This window comes from Anopheles cruzii, chromosome 3, assembly GCF_943734635.1.
Source record: "Anopheles cruzii chromosome 3, idAnoCruzAS_RS32_06, whole genome shotgun sequence".
In the NCBI taxonomy this organism is placed as follows: Eukaryota; Metazoa; Arthropoda; class Insecta; order Diptera; family Culicidae; genus Anopheles; species Anopheles cruzii.
This window is the reverse complement of record NC_069145.1, coordinates 30,421,599-30,436,642: the sequence shown is the minus strand read 5'-3', so window position 1 is coordinate 30,436,642 and position 15,044 is coordinate 30,421,599. Positions and strand designations below refer to the sequence as shown.

Sequence of the window (15,044 nt, the reverse complement as noted above, 5' to 3'; positions counted from 1 at the left end):
CCGACCGTCGGCTGCAGTTGATTCGCGTTCGCTCGGTAGCATCGCTCCGGTGCATCCGAGGGAACGGTGCTGGCCGGGCACGCGGGGGACATTTATCACGATTTTTTATGAAATCCTCATCCGCGGTTCGTTAGTTTGCTCCCGCCCGCAGGCAACGTCCCGTGACAACGACAACTTGGAGTTGGAATGGCGCGCGGTTTCGCGGTGCAATTCACCTTTCAGCACGAGGCGGCCCGGCCGAGGCTGCGGATTAGGTTGGGCCGTTGAGTCGATGTAACTTCTGGCTTCTTGGCTGGGGCTTCTCTAACAATCGCGACAAACCCGGCGGAACCCCAGCGTCATCAGCGCCCGAACGGTCCCACCGGTTCGGTTCGACGAAAGCGAATCAATAACAGCATAAATTCACATGATCATTACGACGGCCGTGTGGCGGTGGCGGTGGCGGCTCCCAAGCCCTCTTCCCCGCTCGTCGAACACCGTACAACAATTTTAACATTTCACGATCACATCGGGCATGGGATTTGGAAATAGCTACCATCCGACCGCTACCGGCGCGACATGGGAAGGAGATTGGCGGGAAGATGCTACGCGGATCAAGAAGGGACCGATTTTAAGTTCGGTGTTCGCGGGGAGACACGCAAACAAGCATCCAGAGACAGAGAAAGAGAGAGAGAGAGAGAGAGAGAGAGAGAGAGAGAGAGAGAGAGAGAGAGAGAGAGAGAGAGAGAGAGAGAGAGAGAGAGAAAGAGAAGCTGATGGCGGTCGCTTGGCGGGTTGGATTTCAATTCTGATAGTGGTGTGAACGTGCCGCAAGTCGCATGTCGAACGAAAGATGATCTGTCTTTTTCCGCTGGGAACTCACCAGGCTCGTGGGCCGCCTGGGTACTCCTTCAGCTCCTTCTTCGTATCGTTTGCCACTTTTTAGCGAGGTACCCAGACCCTGTAATGTTCCGCTTAAGAGACCAAAATGAGCCACTTCTGAAGCGAACTTGATGTAATTATGCTTCTTCCCAACAGTCACTGTAACTCAGTATCAAAAAACTATGCCCAATAGTAAGCTCTCAATTCGAAATTGGACAAATGTTCCACAACCTACACACGTGTATAGAAATATGCAGGTTTTAGTCTATTAACCCAGTCCTTGACGCAGAAAATGTTACATAAATACTTTGAAACGTTCCTTTCGTTCCGTTCCTAAAAGTTAGTCGGTAATTAAAATTATCCTTCATCCACTATATGTACTTTCCAAAGGAAGTGAAGAGCGGAAGTATACTAGTTCTGATAAATAATAACCTACTAACATTTATAATTTCAAAAGCAACAGATTTTTTTTCTCATTATCATGTTAATGAACTGTTTTGTCTATGCTACCTACGCTTGCACATAGTTTGAAACGATCTTTTACATTCTTATCCAACCTCTTTTGTTAGCTTGATTTACATTTCATTGAAAGTTTTGTAGCATTCTAAACCAATCCATTTTCTTACACAATTGTATCTAACTATGCTGAAATATTTCTATTCAAGCATTTATTTTTATTTCTTTAGAAAATGAATGTTTTGAGTCTTAAAATGGTAAATAAAGGGTAGAAATTGATCATTTATCTTGATCACTATTGATCATCGTAAGGATAACTATCAAACAGTCGCTTTAGACCATATTGAGTCAATCATTCACCCGTTCTTGTTGTTGCAAACTCCTGGAATGCCAACCTATTCGCTAACGAGAATCTAATATTTATATACGTTTTATTCTTCTTCTTTTGGCGCTACAACCGCTGAGCAGTCTTGGCCTGGCACCAGAGACAATGTTAATCTCTGATGCTCTTCTGTAACATTTAATTTTTTTACGGACGGGATTGTTAGCCCCGCGCCAACCCCCCTGTCACGCCGGTATCGGGAATCGAAACCATGGCCGGTTGAGTTACAACCGATCCCGGGATTCGAACCACGGCCAGCTGCGCTGACAGCGAAGAGCGTTACCGACTGCTCTATCAGCGGGGGTAATACGTTTTATTAGTTTAATAAAATAGAATTAATAAGAAACATTCTCCTAACTTCCTTGACGCCGTTGCGCAAAAATGCCAAAATCTGTTCGGCAGTGTTTTAAACCCAAAAGTCCCACCTTTATGTTGCACATAAATTAAGGGTATTCAACATTACAAGCAAACATTGGCATTGTGTCGTGTTCCCAGGCCGCTCGCCAGTCATCACACGGGTTGTTGCACACTAATTATAAAAGCAAAAGCACTCAACAATGCGGCCGGCTCCTGATGCCCATCAACATGTGTCATTGCAATCACCTTCGGGACCGCTCAAGACGTGCTTCTAACAAACCGCGTTCTAAGTGCGTCCACCGCTCAGAAGGTTGAATGGCCCCCGAAACGCTCCTGTCCCCCTGTCCACGGCATTAGTATTCCCCAGGGCAGCTGTCCGTTGCACCGTCTCGTCTCGGACATCTCTTCAATTCAAGAAGCGTCCCATTATCTGCTCATATTTGCACGTAGCCATCATCGCCCGCCCGGTCCGTTGGGTTCTGCGTGTGTCTCCGATGCCGCCAACGTAATCACAAACGATACATCTACGCACACGCCACACGGTACCACCTCTCGGGGGCTTGTGGCTCCACCGCATGAGATCAGCCGCCCAACGACCTCGGTCGGGCACCTTAGGCGCGATCGATCCCATAATGAAGATATCCTATCGTGGGGACTTATCAACGGCTTCGGGGGTTGAGCAGCGAACGATATGCTAAAGCCACCTCAGGACACGCCATAACTTGCACTCGCAACTACTCCACCTGCGATGCGATCGCTGCGCGTGCGCTCGACGACCGCGACGACGACGACGATGATGATGATTCGCAACATGACAAACGATAAAGGCGAACGGTGCTGATTTATGGGAAAGATTTACGGTCGCTGAGCTTAATTTCTGACCAGCCAAGGGGCGAATCTGTTGATTGGTTCACGGGGCATCCTCTTCGCCTCTTCTCCATTGGCCTCGGTCTTATTCGCCCATCATCATCATCATTCGGCCATCGTTACGCCGCAAGGTCCCCGAAGCCTTCGACTAGCTGTTGAACTTTGCAATTTTATTTTATGGACGTTTTAATTTTCCTCGATCTAATGATGTGTCTCTGTGTGTGTGTATGTGTGTGTATGTGTGTGTGTGTGTGTATGCACTGTGTAAAGAAATGGAGGCCTCATTGGGGCCAAACCACGCGGTCGCGAGATGTCATCTCGGCTCGACTGTCGAACAGAGCGTAAATAATTTGCACTCTCGCGTGGCCGACAGATTAGTGAAAGTAGCTCGATGGTATTTAAAAAAAGTCTCCATCACACACACACAGACGCGTGTGCAATGACACGCAATCACGCAAGGCAGCGTGCAGCGGAAATGCGGCTGCTTGGCTAGGGATGCGAGCGTCATTCCCAGCCATCGGCATCCTAGAGCCAAATGCGGTTATGGAAGACCGGCTAGCGGCGGGCAGGAGGTGAAAATCACAGCTTCACCCCGCTCCCACGCAAGGTGTGGGGTGCGTGATCAAAGTGAAACCGGTCACCTGCGCAGCATCAGCGCCGGCGGTCAGCATCAAACGGTCACATTATTTAATCACTTAATAATAGCCAATTCATCATTCCTTTTGCGCGCTTGCTGATGTGTGTGTGTGTGTTGATTGGTGGGGTCCATGGGGTCGGAATTGTGGCCGCGGGGCGTGTGATTCGATTCCGATTCGATACGCCTGTTCGGCTTTCTTTCGCGCGCGAAAGAAAGTGCGCGAAAACATCATTCGCGGCGACGTCGCGGACGCGGATCATGCAAAGGTGATCATGATCCAGCGAAGAAGAAGGCGACGAACCCTGTTCTTTTGCGGCATCATCTTCCTTTCAGACTCCGTTCGAATAACTCCACTTCCGGGAAGATAGTGAGAGAGAGAGGGAGAAGCGGAAGAGTTCATCGTACGTTACTCTCGAACGAGCGATTGCGAGCACCGCTGAGGAGCCAACGATACCCGGGGCACCACCAATTAACCCTTACGAGCTTCCCCGATCGGAAGTGATCTAATTTTCTTCGTTTTCCTCCGGTTCTGTTCGCGTTCTGGGCACGCAAAACCGCTAGGTGCAGCGTCGCGAGCAAAAAGGCCTCCATATCGTTCGTAACTTCTACGTTCAGACGTGGGCTGCCCTCAGACATCAAGCGGAGTTCATACGTTGTCTTGCTCTTTTTCATCACTTCCTTCTCCCAAAGGTACCCTTATCGGAGATTAGAATCTGCTTCCTTCTGCTACGATGCTTTTCACTACGATGGACTTCTTCTGGCCGATATAAGATGGAACCCTATTTCGCCCAGCTGCGCCGTGAACTGATTTTTAGCTGACCGCATTTTCTAGCTTTTTATCGATCGATTACCGATCAACCTTTATCCGGTGCGCGAGGTGGGCCAATAGTTACCGAGTCTCGCACAGTAAATTGAGCGCATTGAGGAATAATAAAATTCGGATAAAAGCTATGAACGAAGTTCGCTGTTTAGAAAGGTTTTTTTATAAGGCAACGGAACTGGAAACGTTTAAATAGTGAATAAACGACACTAACATTGTCATGTTTTGTTCGTTTTGTAAACCTTTTGCATAACAATCATCGAAGAGCCTGATAAATTAAAATCAGATAATTGTTTGGATAAACTAACATTCATTTAGTGTAACATGATCGCTGCAATGATCATTAATCCAGTATATAATTAGATTTAGGCGAAAGGCTTGCATTCTTAAATATTTTTTATTTAATGATGATTTTATGATTTTATGATTACAATAATAACATTGAATAAGTTTTAACAGAATTTAAAGTAATTTAAAGTTTCACATTTCGCACTCCTTGCAAAGTTTTTTACTACAGATGAGTAGATGGAATGGCTTCAAATAATTTTACCTACAGAAAAAAAGCGTAGCATATTCCTAGCGAGGCTCATGAATTGTTGGCCCACGTACCGCAAACAATAGAGGCGCAATCTCTTTCGCCGAATGCATTTCTAACGCGCAGCATGCCACCCTCGACCTCGAGTGGGTTGGGTTGGAACCGGCGCTGGCTCACGGTCCGTTCACTTGCAACGGGAATCCGGCCTTCCCGCAGAGCGCACACATGTGTGTACACATGCCCTATCTCGGTACCGGCAATTAAAGTACAGCGTTCAAGCCTAACAGAAACAAAAAAACTGGACCATGTACTCTCCTGTATTCCACATTCCCGCTAATAGTTGCCATGTTCGGGGGCCGGGCGTTCGTTCCGATGCGGAGTTGAACTACATTTTTTATTGCATCGTTGCATCGCTGCCACAGGAACTGAGCACCCCTGGGTCGAGCTTGGAAGGACTCGACCCAGAATCGGTTCCGAGCAGAGAGAACCAAAATGCAAAACATAAAGCGAAACTATTGGCGATTAAAATCGACAATCTTCTCCTTGATTAGTGCAGCAGCAGTTGCAGTTGTCGATTGCATTTCGTTTGAATAAAATTTAAATATTTACATTCCTTCGCTTCGCGCGCCGGGGCATTCGTACGCTCCTCGGAAGGCTCATTTTACAGGGCAATTCGATGACCGGCTTTTTTCCACAACAACATCATCATCATCATCATCGGTCGATACAGAACAGAATGGATGATTTACGCGATAACCGCGAGACACCCATTAACGCCCCGGGGCCAGATGGCTAATTAACTGGTCACATAAATCAGTGTGCCATCCGATCGATTCAATCAGCACGGTTACAGATTAATGTATCATCCAATTAGCACCTGTCTCTGCTCGGCTCGGCACACGGTAGCCAGCAGAATCCTAGGCCAGTACTTCCGATTGGCCAATGGAGGGGCAACATTGTGACAAATGCCGGTGACTGCTGCTCGAGTCAAACAACTTGCAGCCTAACGAACTCACCCGTAGAATCAACGTTTCCATTGCCTGCGGTGGGAACTGTGCGCAACAGTTCCCGCGCATAATGGAATTAATTACGCGGCGTGGAATGTTGGGCAAGTTCTGAGCCAATTCTAACCTGCCAGCGCAGGTGGGAGTATCCCCATCAACTGCCAATGACAACTGCCTGCTTTGTATGCTGCAAAGATCAATCCCCCCGGCTCGATCGAGCTGGGAGTCCACGCAAAATACCGCCTTCCGAAGATGAACGACTGTGAACGGGCGAAACGGAGGGGTCGAACCGAATGCGGACCCTACAAAGTCGCGCCCCATATTGCTCCTACGGCTTGCGGCCTAGGCTCTAGGCGCGCAGTATAATAAATCGCAAACGCGCGAAATGTCACTGCGTTCCGTGGGTTGGCCCGGCCAGAAACTTAATTTACCTACTGTTTACCTACTCCACAGGAAACCGCTTGGCCGTAGCCCGTTTGGCACTATTTAATCTAGCTTCCGATCCGGTGTGGCCCGCGGCCACAACGGGTTGGCCATTGATCGTTATTAGCGACGGTTTGCTGTGACGTTAGGTCATAAATTCCTCCAACCCAGTGCTAGGCTCAACCGCTTCAGGGCTACTCTGCCCGGCTGGCTGGCTGGCTGGCTGGTCGGCCGGTTCGTAAATTACGAAATGAAAAATGGTGCACTTTCACCGATTTTTCAGACGGCTGCCCGCAGCTTCCTGGATATCTCAATTTGTAGACCTAAACTCCGGCTTAAGAGACGAACCCGGTGTGTGCGCAGAAAATGGCACCTCGAGCGGTGGTCGGAGCGAGTTTTGCAGCTCGTTTTGCTTACGATTTGCAATTTTTCGGTACATTAACACTTCCGTGTTAATCAACCGGTGGCCGGCTTTCTATGCTTTTCTTGGTGGCGGAACCTTCACTGGGAAGCCATCGCCCGAGGCCGGGGAGGGGCTTAAACTCTTAGCGTCAAGGCTAAGCTAAGGGGTGTTAAAATGCACTCCGTGTGGCGTTGCGGTGTGAGAGAATAATTATTGGTTATTAAATTCGATAACCACTCCCGGTTCGCCGTACCGACGGCTGCCGGACTGCTAGAAATGTATGTTGGCCCTTCGGTGGCGCCTTATTTTGATAAGGCGCGCATAATCCTTGCGCCGTGCCATTTTTTCCTGCCCCGTCGAAACCTTCGCCGCCGGACATTTTGGCGAACCCAGTACCCCAGTTGTCAGCTCCAGAACCGCCCAAAAGCGAGGCGAGCCCGCGGTGGTGATCGAGGTTGGGGCCATAATTATAGGCATTGTGGCAAGTGTGAATTTTCCAACCCGGCACACGTGATCGCCAGGAACCGAAGAGAGAGAGAAAGGAACGAACGAGATATCTTCGCGCGATGCGTTGCCCCCGGCCAACAGCATACACACATGCGCCCCGCGTTTCGGGTGCGCTCCAAGTAGGCGTGAAAGTCTAACACGACACCAAATCACTACCGGAAGCGACCATGCCGGGCGTCGTGATTTATGGTTTCGGCCGCCGATAATCGTTCGCCCTTTTTTTTTGTAGCACACTGTTGATGAAATGATACGCCACGCCTAATCGCACCCGACAGCCACCGGCCAAGGGGGCGGCCATTGCGAAAACGGGTGAAGTTTGAAGGGCCACCAGCGCCAGCACTTGACAATTTAATTATCGGCCCTGTCGGCAAGTGGCAAGCGAATGCACCCGCAGCGCTCGTGCAGCGTCCGTGCCACTCGTTTCCATATGCACCGCGCACCGAAATGGACACCGCAGCACCCGGCAATGGTCACGGCAAAGCCATCTCTCGAAAGGCGGCGATCAGTCTTGGCCGCTTGGGGTCTGGCCAACCTAAATACCGCGCGCGGACCGCGGGCACCGAACGCGGACCAGAAAAGGGCGACGGCAGACGACGATCCTTGATGTCGGTCGAGATCCGCGGGCAAAAGGTTGGACAACAACAGCCAACAGTCGACTACAACGGTCGACGGTAATTGGAACCGATTGCAGGCCACCGGCGGTTGTCCTTATCCATCCAGCCCACCTTCGGGTGATGGTGTGTACTTCAGGTGCTGCTAGGTGATATGTTTGCGTCCATCCCCGGTTATGCCGGCAGCGGGTGAGACAGAGAGAAAACGCGTCACATATTTGCATAAGTATAGCCCAAACGCGGTGCAGTGGCCATCGGTGGTATGCAAGATCCGCGAACCGTCGTAGGGGCTCCCGCCGGGTTGGCAGCATGGCATCATCCGGTTAGCAGCAGTTGTCGGCCACGAGCCACGTTACGTGGCGTGGCCCTTCTCGAAGTCGTCGTTTTGGAGCGTCGCAGCGCTTGTTGCAGTGATGCAAACCATCTCCCGCGCGCGCGCGCGCGCTCGTATACGTATAAGGTGAAACAGATTAACTGCAGCCACGGAATTAGCCTACGAACTGGGTAAATTGTTTTTGCCCTTATTTCGAGCGGCGGCAGTGGCCGACAGGGGCCAACCCAAGGGGGCCCAGCCACCGGGCGATGTACTCCGATTCGCGCACCAATTCTGCAACTTGCCTCTTTTTGGGTCATTTGTTTGGAACTAATGCACGTGCCAACCGTGGTCGGTTGGAATGGAATGCACCGGTGGTCCTGTGGTGGCACAAGATCTCTCCCATTGTTCCACTGTGCGGTGACCTGGTCTTTGCGACTCCCTTCGCGATCGCTCTGGCGTGGAACATGGCAATAAATGAATCGCAAACACGAATCCCACCACCGATCGGGCACAACACTTTGCATTTTAACATTCCAAATCTCGGGCGCGTGCGATTAGATTCAATAAATTAGTGGCCGCTATTAGCCCCGCAAGAAAGTGATTTTCCAAACCCCCCCGATCCCCAGAGTACGTCGTCACCAGAACGCGTGACGTACACTGGCGTGACTTCCGCGACGGCCCCAGCAACAGTGTTGCTAGTTTTGCATCTCTCTCTGTGTGTGTAGGATGAATTTGCATGAGTTTGTATCAAACAAAAAAATGCACGTCAAGCGACGTCTCTGGGTTTTGTGCAATATCAGCTGGGGTGTTAATTTAACACACTCGCTCAACATCACACCCGGCTCCCTTCGGCTTCGAAAAGCCATTACCAGCGCCGCCAGCAAAAGAAACTAAAATTGGCCGTCTCATAAATGCACGCTACCGCGCGCGAAAATGTCAAGCCGTAATAAATCAACTTATGCAATTCGCGCACCGAAAAACCGGGGCAAAGGGGTCCCAAAAAGGTCGGCAATTATCCAGTCGCTTACAGATGATGGTTAAAAAATATCAGACTAATTGTGCCACCTGAATGGAAACTGATATGCAAACGGGCGATGATATGACAGACCCACCAACAACGAGCTTCCTGAGCTGAGCGGGTTTTAGGTACGAGGCCACGCACAAAGCATAAAGTGTTGGTAATTTGCCAAAACGCAAAAAGACACTCGGAGGAGCTATCTTCAGCGGTAAAATAAAACTGTTTTAAAATTTGCTGTCAATTCAACCTAATGGAGATTGGTTAAGTGAATCATTAAACAAAATGTCTAGCCATATGCTACAGACGAATTATGCTTTGTCAATAAGTTGTTTGGCTAACCTATAACCAGTGCCAGAACGTCCACTCTGTCATTAAAATGGACGGACAGGAACCTTCAATTGAACTAAGTAACAAAGAATTATGACACTTGGCATGCATGCATTATATTACATTGGTGATATAATCGAATTTTGTAGTGTATGAACCTAGGACGTGCTGAATCCATTTAGGTTCTGATTCGAAATGTGCGAGATGCTCTGAAGATCACTCTGGAGATTTAAGGAAAAAGTTAATTAAATAGACCTCAGATCCAGAGAATCACTGTATAATTCCTGATTTTGGTGTATTGATGGGTCCATTTCCACATGGAATTCTTGATGTATCCGTATCCCGTGATCGTATCCCGTTTTCCCGTATCTTTTTTCGGAACATTACGAAGTAGAAATGAGACCAAAACCACACCAAACACTAATCCACCATGTCACAAATCAAAGACGAACAATGGAGGAACTATTTCACCATCTAAAGTTCGAATGGAAGTTCAGCCTGTATTCCGATCCACAAAATTCATCTGATTTCGCTGCTGGAGACGGTTACTTATCGATTAGTTACTTATCAGTTACTAACGGTTTTAGTTACTGTAGAGAGCATATTTTCAACAAAAAAACTAAACTGTGTCATAAAAAGGAACCTAAAGATAAGAGAACCAACATGCAGGAAAAAGTCACCAAAATGTTGCATTAAATATTGAGCTTCACTGTCTTCTGACCGCCCAGCTTATGGTCAATTCAATGCACCTAATGCCACTCTACAAAAACTTGTGGCACGATACAGACATTTGATCGACGAATAGAACTGCGTCATCAGAAAAGTGAGACATGCTTCTAATTTTAGCCTTGCTGCCTACTTATCTGCTGAACCACGGGCTACAAAACGTTTCGCTGGTTTAATATTTTCGGAGGCGAACCTCTGAGTGGTCCACTTTTTTCTGGACGGCAATATTGCACACCTCACACGCAGAGTTCGCGCGATGTGTCAGGACCGCCGGTTTGCAAACCGAAGGCGAACAACCCGGTTCCGGAAGCGGTTTTCGGTAAGCAGACTTCAGGTGTTTCCAAGGTGGCCCAAATGTGGCGACTTCACTTATAAGCGATAATAAAGATTACGATCTTAATTCGCGGCAGCGGCTGCAGTGTTACCATCCAAAGTTACCATCATTCACCCTTACCGGGAGTCGCCCGGTGCGTGCGTTGTGTCTGGGGTGCCGCCGGGGCCGTCCGCCAGCCCACCGCCACCATAGCGTGGTCGCGAAATAATAGGGACCTTTGTTGCCGTGCTGTTGTTGTGCTGGTCGCCATTTACGGTAACAAACCATTACCGGACTTTTTCGTGCCGCCGATTGAGCCGCCGATTTTTTCCTCTGTCTTCCTTCGCGAAACTGCGCGGTGCATTGTGGCGAGGTCTGGCGATTTTTTGTAGCCCCTACTGGACTGGGCCGGGACTCACCAGTTCCGGGTGAGGCTCGCCAGCTTTCGATGCAAAGCCGGCTCTCCCCGATGCTGGCTGAAGGCTCCAGGCTCGCACCAAACTCGTTACGCGCCGCGCCGTTACTTCGTCCGCAGGGTCATCAGTGAGAGTGATAAACACAATTCCGATGATGGCGGTTCCCCGCGCACTTTCCGACCCGTGCCCGGCGGCGTTTTCGCTTTCAATCGGCCCGTCCCGTTTCGATTGGCTTTTCTTGTGTTTCCCTGTGTTTTTCCTTAAGCACCGACCGGTGGTTGGAAAATTTCACTGCACGGGTGCGGCCTTCGCCAGCCAACCCATCCACCCGTCCGTCCGTCCGCTCGCTAAGGTCGTGATCAATTTATTATAATTCACCGCCACCCCAATCGCCACGCCAACAACTCTATCGGGCGCCAACGGAGCGGGTGAATTATGTTGCACGCCGTTAACGGACGCCACGCTAAAGATAGTGATTTGGCCGCGGTATTGTTCAATTCCGGTCGCGCTCCGAAAAGTGTGCTTCCGCCAACCTGACCGGGGGTCGGCGAGGGACCGAAACCGGGCGCGATCACTTCCGTGCGACCAACCGAGCTCTCAGGTAACGCACACGCGCACCGCAGTCTGTTTAATTGGAAAATTCTGACCTGGCCAGCTGCGAGCGAGCATTTGGTGCGCCAAACGTCCTTATGGAGAGGGTTTCGTCTGCAAGCTTGTTGAAAGTGTATAAAAATGGCCACTCGAACGCCTTCTTGGGGTGGTTTAGGGAGGGCGGCTACACGAAACGCACCGTGCAACGGTTGTCGCTGATGGCATTTTAATGATGTCCACTTTCGAAGAATTCAATCGCGCACGGCACAGAGTGTCTGGCACGTTGGCTGGCCAGCTGGTTTGAGGCATACAGCATGTTAACATAGTTCCTTCGCATGCACGGTATGCACGATATTTTGACAGAATCATATTCGGAGCACGGGAGACCGTTTGTATTCAATTTGATAACTCTTTGAAAATGATCGTTAAACTTTCTTGGCCTTGGCAACTGACGCTGTGAAGTGTAACATAGCATTATATTGCACAAGCGTTTACACTACTTAATCGATTCATTTAGTACATTTTTGGTTAATGTGATCTGACAATGAAGTGTTCAAAAGTCCAAAGAATTGATAAATTTATGCACGAGAATCATGAATCAAAATATTTTAAACTTCTAAACATGTTAAAGTTTAGAAGAACCCACTGTGCCGCCTGAGGGCTAAGACTGAGGACCAAAACTTAAAGTAGCGAGTTTAAGGTTTCGATCAAAAACCGTTAAAAAATATCAAACCAACGCTTAGTGTAAAAAAATGACTCATTGTCATCATCAATCTGCGTCAAAAGTGCTTACGAAATCCTCTTTTGATAAAAGGCTATAAAATTAAAAAGAATAGTTGAGGACAGTAATTGAATTTTGTTTTATTGACAGGTAATCAATCGAGAAATTAACTTCTCGTTAGTATTTGCGCCATTTCGGTAATTTAATAAAGAGAATTTTAATAATTTTAAACAATAGTTTAAATAAAAGGATTTGTTAAACGAAAATTACTGCACAGCCCCGACATTTTACCCATTGGCGAAACCAGGAAACATAATCATACAAATGTACACGTAAACGATCAACATCGTTATTTATGATCAATTTTTATGTTCACTTTTTATACTCTGTGCAAATTAAACCTCGGATTTTACTACTTCTTTGTACGACCGATTTCATGGTAACAAGTCGATAAAAGCGGTGGAGCCTTCCAGCGAATTTCCAGCCATGAAGTTTTATGTTTGCAACATAAGAACGGTTTCAACGGTGATTAAGCCGACTTTTGTTGTTGCTGAAACCTCACGCACACACACACGCACACGCCAGGACACAAAACCAGCTATCAGCGGGAGTGATAATTAATAACGGCCGCTACGCCGCGCACCGAGGCCTGCGCTAATTCGATTCGAAAACAAGGTCAAACCTTCAACTTTGACCAACCTGACCGGGGGCAGCAGTACCAGCATAAGATCGGCCGCGCTAAGCCGTCACGAAACCCGAAGGTGAAAAACAGACCCCAATTTTTGTTCGGTTTTCGGCGGCCAACCTCACACAAAGACACTTCGATCACTGGCGGTGGGACCCCTATGGCCCGGCCCGGCCCGACCCGGCCACAGCGGGTCAACCCCGTTGACAGTGAGTCCTCACGAGCCCCGCTCGGTGGTCCAATATCCCGAACCTCTCGAAGGCCACCACCGATCGGGGATTGTTTTTAATTAACAAAAAAGCGGCCTTTTTTTGGCCGCGAACCAAACCACGATCGTGCGCCCGAACGACGCTGGTGGCTCCCCGTCTCCCCACCGGGTGATCATGTTTGGCAAACCGGCCATCGAGCATTTCTGGCCTCGCCTCGCGATCAACCCCGATCTGAAGGGCCCGATGATGATTAATGAGCCGACGGTTTCGAGCCGACCGACCGCCAGGCAATTACAATCAATTTACCAAAGCCTGACAAATGGTCACCAGCGGACCCAGGCGCACCCGGGAAAGGTGCCAATGAACCGGGCTCGAGGATGGTGTGGGGGGGAGACATTCCACAGGAACGCACCGAACCGTGCATCGGGGGTGCATCGCGCAATTTGCATCTCGTTTGCGGTGTCATCGGATCGCCGTGATGCCGGAACGTGCACGATGACTGACAGCTTCTACGCGGCTACCCGTCACCCCTTTCCATGGTGCCGGGCGCTGGTCCTCGCATAATAATGCAGCAGAGCCCTCTCGCGAGCCCTGCCGCGAGAGTAACTAGAGCCAATAACGACGATAATAATGGGGCCGCTGGGGCCTAGATTCCGACGCAAAATTCTCCTGCGTCGAGAGTCCAGCAGACCATCCTGGTTCTCGAGGGCACACAAAGGGACGGACGGACCTGAAAGCGAAGGCGACTGGATGGAAGTGGATTACTCGGCCCGGTCCGGGTTTCTCGCCCACCGCCATAAAAGATGCCATTGATTGCTGCTGCCTCTCCGGTGCCATCGATCCACAAAAGCCCGTCGGGCGTCGAGCGAAAGATGATTGGCACAAACGAAACATCAACGCTGAGGGGTCGGTCTTATGTCTGTGGATTGGATTGGTCCGGCGTGGGTCCGGCGGAACCGGTGAAGTTCAATGTTTGTTCTTGACGGACCCGGTCCGGCGGATGGCTTCTTTCGCGCCGGCCGCAACGTCAAGTTCAAATTGCTGATCCTCAAGTACCGATAGCTCGATATTACCACCACTAGCACCGCCACGGTTCCAGTGGTCCAGCGCGGTGGTGCGGTTGAGATCGAAATCTCGGCAAAGCATCGGTGCGGAAATAACGAATGTCAGAACGCATCAACGCACCGTGCCGTGCGTGCCATGCCGTAGAACTTCCTCCCAAGAACTTCAGACTTTGGACAGCGTCCTTGTAGGTAAAGTTCCCAACCGTTACATTTGCAAACAGCCTCCGCGACAACCGACATAAACTGGCCCCCAAAAGCCGGATGCTGTTTAGAGAAGAGTCTCAACCGAAACTTACCCTGCACGGTCACTCTTTTGCTGGGAAGCGATTGTCCTACGGAATTAAAACCCCAGCCCCATTATCCGATGAAACTTACGTACTTAAAACCGGCCAAAAATGGTTAAATTCGTTTCGCCGCTCGTAAAACCGCTCACGCGGCTCAGCTCGGGGAGCCAAGCACTGTGGCCCAGTTTTGTTTGTTCACCATTTCGATTTCAATTAGCTCGATCTGCAGAACTGCGGGAGGTCGACGGGAATCATTTGCATCTGCAGACCCGGACCGGCTCGCCAAACTGAAACTGTCCACTCCGCGGAGAGTGGAGTATCAATTAACGCAGATTTTGGGCCCCATTTTATTGCCTGTTACGAGATGTTCGTACGAGTATTGTATATTGAGCTCAACTGTCAAAAAACGAGTGAACGAGTGAAAGGCGTCGACAGATGGAAGCGCAATTTACGCGGGCTCCGCATCCTGGCAGGCGGGCCCATAAAATGTAGATCGCTGCGGTCATAAAGT

General features: G+C 49.6%; 1 protein-coding gene across 1 annotated transcript in view; it reads left to right on the top strand.

Annotated features, from left to right (window-relative positions):
- Window positions 1-15,044, top strand: part of LOC128270200 (cadherin-99C) — a 105,935-nt gene that overhangs the window by 85,644 nt on the left and 5,247 nt on the right. The gene's annotated exons all lie outside the window — the stretch shown is intronic.